The following is a 10,783-nucleotide window of genomic DNA, read 5'->3' on the forward strand; positions in this document are numbered from 1 at the left end:
CCATCCCCTCATGGTTTCTCCTTCCTCCTCTCCGATGCTCCGGTGAACTCCTCTCCGGCGACCTCGTCCTCCTCTCCGGCGATGCTGCGGTCACCTCCTCCTCCTCCTCTCCGGCGAACTCCTCTCCTGCAAAAGAACACGGCAAAAGAACGTACAAGATCCAAAAACAGGAACAAAATTTGAAATAATATCGTGCAAAAAAACGAGCAAAAAAAACGAGCAAAAAATGGGCAAAAAAATCGTGATCCAGATCCAAATTCAAAATTCAAAAATAGCAATGGCGCACGGTGGGGGTTAGACGGTGCGCCACTACTATTTTCCCGCCTTCAAAATTCAAAAATACTAATGGCGCACCGTGGCCTATACTAATAGCGCACTACATGGTGCGCCATTAGAACACCAGATACTAATGGCGCACCAGTGGTGCGCCATTAGAATTTAATTCTAATGGCGTGATGCTAGTGGCGCACCAGTAGTGCGCCATTAGAAGGCAAAACTGGTGCGCCACTAGCATGCCTTTTCCTAGTAGTGAATGACTTATTGGAAATAATACACACCGATGTATACGGTCCGATGAGTGCTGAAACACGCGATGGGTATCGTTATTTCCTGACCTTCACAGATGATTTGAGTAGGTATGGGTATATCTACTTAATGAAACACACATCTGAAATATTTGAAAAGTTCAAAGAATTTTAGAGTGAAGTGGAGAATCATCGTAACAAGAAAATAAAGTTTCTACGATCTGATCGCAGAGGCGAATATTTGAGTTACAAGTTTGGCATTTATTTAAAACAATGTGCAATAGTTTCACAACTCACGCCACCTTAAACACCATAGCGTAATGGTGTGTCTAAATGTTGTAACCGTATTTTATTGGATATGGTGCATTCTATGATGTCTCTTACCGATTTACCACTATTATTTTGGGGTTATGCATTAGAGACAACTGCATTCATGTTAAATAGGGCACCGTCTAAATCCATTGAGATTACACTGTATGAACTGTGGTTTGGCCAGAAACCTAAGCTGTCATTTCTTAAAAGTTTGGGGATGCAAAGGTTATGTCAAAAGGCTTCAGCCTGATAAGCTCGAACCCAAAATCAGAGAAGTGCGTCTTCATAGGATACGCTAAAGAAACAATTGGGTACACATTCTACCACAGATATGAAGGAAAGATATTTGTTGCTAAGAATGGTTCCTTTATAGAGAAGGAGTTTTTCTCAAAAGAAGTGAGTGGGAGGAAAGTAGATCTTGATGAGGTAATTATACCTTCTCTCGAATTGGAAAGTAGCACATCGCAGAAAACTGTTCCCGTGATGCCTACACCAACTAGAGAGGAAGCTAATGAAGATGGTCATGAAACTTCGGATCAAGTTACTACTAAACCTCGTAGGTCAACCGGAGCATGATCCGCACCAGACTGGTACGGTAATCCCGTCCTGGAAATCATGTTATTAGACCAAGGCGAATCTACGAACTATGAAGAAGCTATGATGAACCTAGATTCCGATAGATGGCTTGAGGCCATGAAATCTGAGATAGGATCCATGTATGAGAACAAAGTGTTGACTTTGGTGGATTTTCCCGATGATCGGCAAGCAATAGAGAGTAAATGAATCTTCAAGAACAAGACTGACACTGATGGTAATGTTACTGTCTATAAAGCTCGACTTGTCTCTAAAGGTTTTCGACAAGTTCAAAGAGTTGACTATGATGAGCTTTTATCATTCGTACCAATGCTTATGTCTGTCCGAATCATGTTAGCAATTGCCGCATCTTATGATTACGAAATCTGGCAAATGGACGTCAAAACTGCATTCCTTAATGGATATCTTAAAGAAGAGTTGTATATGATGCAACCAGAAGGTTTTGTGGATCCTGAAGGTGCTAACAAAGTATGCATGCTCCAGCGATCTATCTATGGACTGGTGCAAGCATCTCAGAGTTGGAATATACGCTTTGATGAGGTGATCAAAGCATATGGTTTTATAGAGACTTACGGTGAAGGATGTATTTACGTGAAAGTGAATGGGAGCTCTGTAACATTTCTAATATTATATGTGGATGACATATTGTTGATTGAAAATGATATAGAATTTTTGGATAGCATAAAAGGAGATTTGAATAAGAATTCTTTAATGAAAGACCTCGGTGAAGCTACTTAAATATTGTGCATCAAGATCAATAGGGATAGATTGAGACGCTTAATAGGACTTTCACAAAGCAGATACCTTGACAAGATTTTGAAAAAGGTCAAAATGGATCAGTCAAAGAAAGGGTTCTTGCCTGTGTTACAAGGTGTGAAGTTGACTAAGACTCAAAACCCGACCACGGCAGAAGATAGAGAAAGAATGAAAGTCATTCCCTATGCCTCAGCCTTAGGTTCTATAAAGTATGCCATGCTGCATACCAAACCTGTTGTGTACCTTGACATGAGTTTGGCAAGGGGGTAAAATAGTGATCCAGGAGTAGATCACTAGACATCTGTCAAAATTATCCTTAGTTACTTAAGAGGACTAAGGATATATTTGTCGATTATGGAGGTAATAAAGAGTTCATCGTAAAGGGTTATGTTGATGCAATCTTTGACATTGATTCAGATGACTCTGAGTCTCAATCTGGATACATATTGAAAGTGGGAGCAATTAGCTAGATTAGCTCCATACACAGAATTGTAGACATACAAATTTGCAAAATACATACGGATCTGAATATGGCAGACCCGTTGACAAAACCTCTCTCACAAACAAAACATGATCATACCTTTGTACTCTATTGGTGTTTATCACATGGCGATGTGAACTAGATTATTGACTCTACTAAACTCTTTGGGTGTTAGTCACATGGAGATGTGAACTATGGGTTTAATCACATGGCGATGTGAACTTGATTATTGACTCTGGTGCAAGTGGGAGACTGAAGGAAATATGCCCTAGAGGTAATAATAAAGTTGTTATTTTATATTTCCTTAATCATGAGAAAGGTTTATTATTCATGCTAGAATTGCATTGATCGGAAACTTAAATACATGTGTGAATACATAAACAAACACCGTGTCCCTAGTAAGCCTCTACTAGACTAGCTCGTTGATCAAAGATGGTTAAGGTTTCCAGAAAATGGACATGTGTTGTCACTTGATAGTGGGATCAAATCATTAGAAGAATGATGTGATGGACAAGACCCATCCGCTAGCTTAGCACAATGATCGTTCAGTTTTATTGCTATTGCTTTCTTCATGTCAAATACATATTCCTTTGACTATGAGATTTTGCAACTCCCGGATACCGTAGGAATACCTTGTGTTCTATCAAACATCACAACGTAACTTGGTGATCACAAAGATGCTCTATAGGTATCTCCCAAGGTGTTTGTTGAGTTGGCATAGGTCGAGATTAGGATTTGTCACTCCAAGTATCGGAGAGGTATCTCTGGGCCCTCTCGGTAATACACATCATAAGCTTGCAAGAAAAAGAGTAAGGAGTTAATCAGGAGGTGATGTATTACAGAACGAGTAAAGAGACTTGCCGGTAACGAGATTGAACTAGGTATGAAGATACCGACGATCGAATCTCGGGCAAGTAACATACCAATAGACAAAGGGAATTGCATATAGTCATAACGGTTTAACCAATAAAGATCTTCGTAAATGTGTAGGATCCAATATGGGAATCCAGGATCCTCTATTGGTTATTGACCGGAGAGGTGTCTCGGTCATGTCTACATAGTTCTTGAACCCGTAGGGTCCGCACATTTAACGTTCATTAACGATATAGTGTTATATGAGTTATATGATTTGGTGACCGAATGTTGTTAGGAGTCCCGGATGAGATCACAGACATGACGAGGAGTCTCCAAATGGTCGAGAGGTAAAGATTGATATATAGGACGATGGTATTCGGACACTGGAATTGTTTCAGACGGTACCAGGTACTTATCGGGTCACCGGAAAGGAGTTTCGGGCACCCCCGGCAAAGATATGGGCCTAATTGGGCCAAGGGGGGGGGGGACAGACCAGCCCCTGGTGCGCCCTTTCTTTGTACAGCAGGCCCTAAGGGAAGGAAAGGGCGGAGGGCTACCCCCTCCTGCCTTTCCCTCTCATGGGAGAATGGAAGGGGGGGGGCACCCTCCCCTGCCTTTCCCCCGCACCTATATAAGGCAGGGGGCGCGGCTTGGGAGGGATTCCAAGTAGGATTCCTCCTACTTGTGCGCCTCCTTTGGGTGCTCCTCCCTCCCTCTCACCTATATATATGTGGGAGGGGGCGCCTAGCAGACAACAGACAATTGCTTAATCGTGTGTGACGCCCCTCTCCACTGTTTACACCCTTGGTTATATTTTTCGTAGTGCTTAGGCGAAGCCCTGTGGAGATCACTTCACCATCACCATCACCACGCCATCTTGCTATCGAAACTCATCCACTACATCGCCATTTTGCTGGACGTCACCGAGGTAAATGCGAGCTAAACGCGGAGGTGCCGTATGTTCGATACTCGATCGGTTGGATCGCGAAGAAAGTTTGACTACATCAACCGCGTTGTGAAACACTTCCAGTTGCGGTCTACGAGGGTATGTAGACACACTCTCCCTTCTCGTTGCTATGCATCTCCTTCATAGATCTTGCGTGGGCATAAGAAATTATTTGTTTTCATGCAACTTTACCCAACAATTGAGTCCATCGACATACATTCCCAACGACGCTTGGTTCTCCACCGCGGGGGATGCCCTGACGTGCTCCGACTCCACGATCACCGATTGCACTAACTACACAGATAACCCACAAGTATCGAGGATCGCAACAGTTTTCGATGGTAGAGTATTCAACCCAAATTTATTGATTCGAAACAAGGGGAGCCAAAGAATATTCTTGAGTATTAGCAGCTAAGTTGTCAATTCAACCACACCTAAAAGACTTAATATCTGCAACAAAGTATGTACTAGCAAAATAGTATGGAAGTAGTGGTAACGGTGGTAAAAGTAACCGGAGCAGTTTTGTAGCAATCGTAACAGTGGCAACGGAAAAGTAACGAAGCGAAAATCAATATGTGAAAAGTAGGCAATGTATCAATGATGGATAATTATGTCGGATGGCATTTGATACATCTCCAACATATCTATAATTTATGAAGCATCCATGCTATATTATTATCTGTTTTGGATGTTTATGGGCTTTATTATAAACTTTTATATTATTTTTGGGACTAACCTATTAACCGGAGGCCCAGCACATATTGCTGTTTTCTTGCCTATTTCAGTGTTTCGAAGAAAAGGAATATCAAACGGAGTCCAAACGGAATGAAACCTTCGGGAGCGTGATTTTTGGAACGAACGTGATCCAGGGGACTTGGAGTTGAAGTCAAGGAAGCTTCGAGGTGGCCACGAGGGTACCCCCCACTGGCCGCGCCCCCTGTCTCGTGGGCCCCTCGAGGCTCCCCCGACCGACTTCTTTCGCCTATATATTCCCGTATACCCTAAAAACATCGAAGCGAACAATAGATCGGGAGTTCCGCCGCCGCAAGCCTCTGTAGCCACCAAAAACCTCTCGGGAGCCCGTTCCGGCACCCTGCCGGAGGGGGGTCCCTCACCGGTGGCCTTCTTCACCATCCCAACGCTCTCCATGGCGAGGAGGGAGTAGTTCACCCTCGGGGCTGAGGGTATGTACCAGTAGCTATGTGTTTGATCTCTCTCTCTCGTGTTCTTGAGGTGATACGATCTTGATGTATCGCGAGCTTTGCTATTATAGTTAGATCTTATGATGTTTCTCCCCCTCTACTCTGTTGTGATGAATTGAGTTTTCCCTTTGAAGTTATCTTATCGGATTGAGTCTTTAAGGATTTGAGAACACTTGATGTCTGTCTTGCCGTGCTTATCTGTGGTGACAATGGGATATCACGTGATCCACTTGATGTATGATTTGGTGATCAACTTGCGGGTTCCGCCCATGAACCTATGCATAGGGGTCGGCACACGTTTTCGTCTTGACTCTCTGGGAGGAACTTTGGGGCACTCTTTGAAGTACTTTGTGTTGGTTGAATAGATGAAACTGAGATTGTGTGATGCATATCGTATAATCATGCCCACGGATACTTGAGGTGACAATGGAGTATCTAGGTGACATTAGGGTTTTGGATGATTTGTTTCTTAACGTGTTATTCTAGTATGAACTCTATGATAGATTGAACGGAAAGAATAGCTTCATGTTATTTTACTACGGACTCTTGAATAGATAGAACAGAAAGGATAACTTTGAGGTGGTTTCGTACCCTACCATAATCTCTTCGTTTATTCTCTGCTATTAGTGGCTTTGGAGTGACTCTTTCTTGCATGTTGAGGGATAGTTATATGATCCAATTATGTTATTATTGTTGAGAGAACTTGCACTAGTGAAAGTATGAACCCTATGCCTTGTTTCCTATCATTGCAATACCGTTTACGCTATCTTTTATCATTAGTTACCATGCTGTTTTTATATTTTCAGATTACAAAAACCTATATCTACCATCCATATTGCATTTGTATCACCATCTCTTCGCCGAACTAGTGCACCTATACAATTTACCATTGTATTGGGTGTGCTGGGGACACAAGAGATTCTTTGCTATTTGGTTGCAGGGTTGTTTGAGAGAGACCATCTTCATCCTACGCCTCCCACGGATTGATAAACCTTAGGTCATCCACTTGAGGGAAATTTGCTACTGTCGAACAAACTTCTACACTTGGAGGCCCAACAATGTCTACAAGAAGAAGGTTGTGTAGTAGACATCAGCATTCATCATGCAACGGTTATAACATAGGGTGACACAAAACTAGCTCCAATTCATCAATATAATGTAAGTATGTATTCCGAATATAGTAATACATGCTTATGGAAAAGAACTTGCATGACATCTTTTGTCCAACCCTCGCGTGGCGGTGGGGTCCTATTGGAAACTAAGTGATATTAAGGCCTCCTTTTAATGGAGTACCGGACCAAAGCATTAACACTTAGTGAATACATGAACTCCTCAAACTACGGTCATCATCGGGAGTGGTCCCAACTATTGTCACCCCGGGGTTGCCGGATCATAACACGTAGTAGGTGACTATAGCTTGCAATATCGTATCAAGAACACAAATATATTCATGAAAGCATAATAGGTTCAGATCTGAAATCATGGCACTCGGGCCCTAGTGACAAGCATTAAGCACAGCAAAGTCACAGCAACATCAATCTTAGAACATAGTCGATGCTAGGGAGCAAACCCTAACAAAACTAACTCGATTACATGGTAAATCTAATCCGACCCATCACCATCCAGCAAGCCTACGATGGGAGTACTCACACACGGCGGTGAGCATCATGAAATTGGTGATGGACGATGGTTGATGATGAGGATGGCGATGGACTCCCCTCTCCGGAGCCCAGAACGGACTCCAAATATGCCCTCCCGAGGAAGATCAGGGCTTGGCGGCGGCTCCATATCGTAAAACGCGATGAATCCTTCTCTTTGATTTTCTTCTCCCCGAAAGTGAATATATGGAGTTGGAGTTGAGGTCGGTGGAGGTCCAGGGGGCCCACAAGGTTGGGTGGCACGCCCCAGGACGGTGGGCGCGCCCCCCACCCTTGTGGCCATAGTGTGGGCCCCCTTCACTTGATTCTTTCGCCAATATTCTTTATTAATCCCAAAACTTATCTCCGTGAAGTTTCCGGTCATTCCGAGAACTTTTTATTCTGCACAAAAATAACACCATAACAATTTTGCTGAAAGCAACGTCAGTCCGGGTTAGTTCCATTCAAATCATGCAAGTTAGAGTCCAAAACAAGGGCAAAAGAGTTCAGAAAAGTAGATACGACGGAGACATATCATACACCTCCGAGTAGTCCACCTGGATAGTTTGGCATTGATTTAGTGATATAGTCATGTAGGTGCTGATATGGACTACTTAGATTGCCACTTGCGATGCTTTTGATTGTATGAGTGATGAACGCTTACATGGATTATGTCTGATGTGATGTCTTTAACCTTGCATTCCTTCTCTGCCTTTTTTTCTCTATCTTTGTAGATGAGGTGGTATGCGGTGTACAGAGGTAGACGTCCAGGAGTCTATGATTCATGGTCTGAATGCAATGAACAAGTGATTTACAAAGAAGGCAGCTCCGACGACTCGTTCAATAGCAGAGAGAAGGCAGAGTATCATTACAATCATTATGTGCTTAAGCAGAAGAGAAAATCTAAATTAGTGGGTTCATCGGATGGGTTCACTGGATGTGCTAGCAAGAAACAGCTTATCCGTTTCAGTGGATGGAAGAACTTGATAATTCTTCTTCAGTTTGTTATAATTGTGGTGTTGCTTTTATCATGTGGCCGCATGTAGAAATGCATTGAGCACATTATTGTTTAGTAATTAGGCATTTTGTGATTTCAAAAGAAGTTCGTGTGAACTATTTTATATAATGGTTATGTGAGTTTGTTGTTAGACATTGAGACTTGAAATGCATGTTTGTGTATTGTATATGTATTTTTGGGGCAGGGATCCGGCGGAAAGCAGTAGAAAGTGGTCTGGGAATGGATCATCTTTGCCGAGAGCTGCTCTCGGCAAAGTGCCATGCGCTGGTAGTTGGCTGTGGTGACTTTGCCGAGAGCCACTCTCAGCAAAGAGCTGACGGAACCAGCCGAAGTGAAGTCACTTTATATTGTCGGGTGGTACTGTTTGGCTCTCAGGAAACTCTTTGCCGAGTGACAAATGGACATGTGTTGTCACTTGATAGTGGGATCAAATCATTAGAAGAATGATGTGATGGACAAGACCCATCCGCTAGCTTAGCACAATGATCGTTCAGTTTTATTGCTATTGCTTTCTTCATGTCAAATACATATTCCTTTGACTATGAGATTTTGCAACTCCCGGATACCGTAGGAATACCTTGTGTTCTATCAAACATCACAACGTAACTTGGTGATCACAAAGATGCTCTACAGGTATCTCCCAAGGTGTTTGTTGAGTTGGCATAGGTCGAGATTAGGATTTGTCACTCCAAGTATCGGAGAGGTATCTCTGGGCCCTCTCGGTAATACACATCATAAGCTTGCAAGAAAAAGAGTAAGGAGTTAATCAGGAGGTGATGTATTACAGAACGAGTAAAGAGACTTGCCGGTAACGAGATTGAACTAGGTATGAAGATACCGACGATCGAATCTCGGGCAAGTAACATACCAATAGACAAAGGGAATTGCATATAGTCATAACGGTTTGACCAATAAAGATCTTCGTAAATGTGTAGGATCCAATATGGCATCCAGGATCCTCTATTGGTTATTGATCGGAGAGGTGTCTCGGTCATGTCTACATAGTTCTTGAACCCGTAGGGTCCGCACATTTAACGTTCATTAACGATATAGTATTATATGAGTTATATGATTTGGTGACCGAATGTTGTTAGGAGTCCCGGATGAGATCACGGACATGACGAGGAGTCTCCAAATGGTCGAGAGGTAAAGATTGATATATAGGACGATGGTATTCGGACACTGGAATTGTTTCAGACGGTACCAGGTACTTATCGGGTCACCGGAAAGGAGTTTCGGGCACCCCCGGCAAAGATATGGGCCTAATTGGGCCAAGGGGGGGACAGACCAGCCCCTGGTGCGCCCTTTCTTTGTACAGCAGGCCCTAAGGGAAGGAAAGGGCGGAGGGCTACCCCCTCCTGCCTTTCCCTCTCACGGGAGAATGGAAAGGGGGGGGCACCCTCCCCTGCCTTTCCCCGGCACCTATATAAGGCAAGGGGCGCGGCTTGGGAGGGATTCCAAGTAGGATTCCTCCTACTTGTGCGCCTCCTTTGGGTGCTCCTCCCTCCCTCTCACCTATATATATGTGGGAGGGGGCGCCTAGCAGACAACAGACAATTGCTTAATCGTGTGTGGCGCCCCTCTCCACCGTTTACACCCTTGGTTATATTTTTCGTAGTGCTTAGGCGAAGCCCTGTGGAGATCACTTCACCATCACCATCACCACGCCATCTTGCTATCGAAACTCATCCACTACATCGCCATTTTGCTGGACGTCACCGAGGTAAACGCGAGCTAAACGCGGAGGTGCCGTATGTTCGATAGTCGATCGGTTGGATCGCGAAGAAAGTTTGACTACATCAACCGCGTTGTGAAACACTTCCAGTTGCGGTCTACGAGGGTATGTAGACACACTCTCCCTTCTCGTTGCTATGCATCTCCTTCATAGATCTTGCGTGGGCATAAGAAATTATTTGTTTTCATGCAACTTTACCCAACAATTGAGTCCATCGACATACATTCCCAACGACGCTTGGTTCTCCACCGCGGGGGATGCCCTGACGTGCTCCGACTCCACGATCACCGATTGCACTGACTACACAGATAACCCACAAGTATCGAGGATCGCAACAGTTTTCGATGGTAGAGTATTCAACCCAAATTTATTGATTCGAAACAAGGGGAGCCAAAGAATATTCTTGAGTATTAGCAGCTAAGTTGTCAATTCAACCACACCTAAAAGACTTAATATCTGCAACAAAGTATGTAGTAGCAAACTAGTATGGAAGTAGTGGTAACGGTGGTAAAAGTAACCGGAGCAGTTTTGTAGCAATCGTAACAGTGGCAACGGAAAAGTAACGAAGCGAAAATCAATATGTGAAAAGTAGGCAATGTATCAATGATGGATAATTATGTCGGATGGCATTTGATACATCTCCAACATATCTATAATTTATGAAGCATCCATGCTATATTATTATCTGTTTTGGATGTTTATGGGCTTTATTATAAACTTTTA

This window comes from Triticum dicoccoides, chromosome 6B (assembly GCF_002162155.2).
Source record: "Triticum dicoccoides isolate Atlit2015 ecotype Zavitan chromosome 6B, WEW_v2.0, whole genome shotgun sequence".
NCBI lineage: Eukaryota > Viridiplantae > Streptophyta > Magnoliopsida > Poales > Poaceae > Triticum > Triticum dicoccoides.